The sequence below is a fragment of the Urocitellus parryii genome, chromosome 8 (genome assembly GCF_045843805.1).
Source record: "Urocitellus parryii isolate mUroPar1 chromosome 8, mUroPar1.hap1, whole genome shotgun sequence".
NCBI classification, from domain to species: domain Eukaryota; kingdom Metazoa; phylum Chordata; class Mammalia; order Rodentia; family Sciuridae; genus Urocitellus; species Urocitellus parryii.
The window spans coordinates 13,498,428-13,498,787 of record NC_135538.1 but is presented as its reverse complement, the minus strand read 5'-3'; positions in this window follow the sequence as shown (position 1 = coordinate 13,498,787).

Genomic DNA, 360 nt, shown 5'->3' with positions numbered 1-360 from the left:
TTGATTAAATAGTACAACAACTACGTGGCAAATGAAGCAGCTTTACTTTGCACATGCAGTCTCTGGAAATACACTAGGAGACTGTTCATAGGACTATGAATACAGTTTGCTTGCAAGTAGGATGGGTGTTGAATAAAACAAACATAATTTGGCAATTCATTGTTTTGTGTGGTATTTTCTCCAAACGTCATCATGGATAACCTTTATAAAAAATGGAGACCAAAGACCATATGGTGGTATGTTCACAGTAGCCTGAGGAGTGCTATACTTCAGTTCTCCAGGGACTCAATTTCTGTATTATTTAACTATTTTTATTCCCCATCCCAGCCCTCCAAAATTGATGTTTTTTTTAAATGAAAA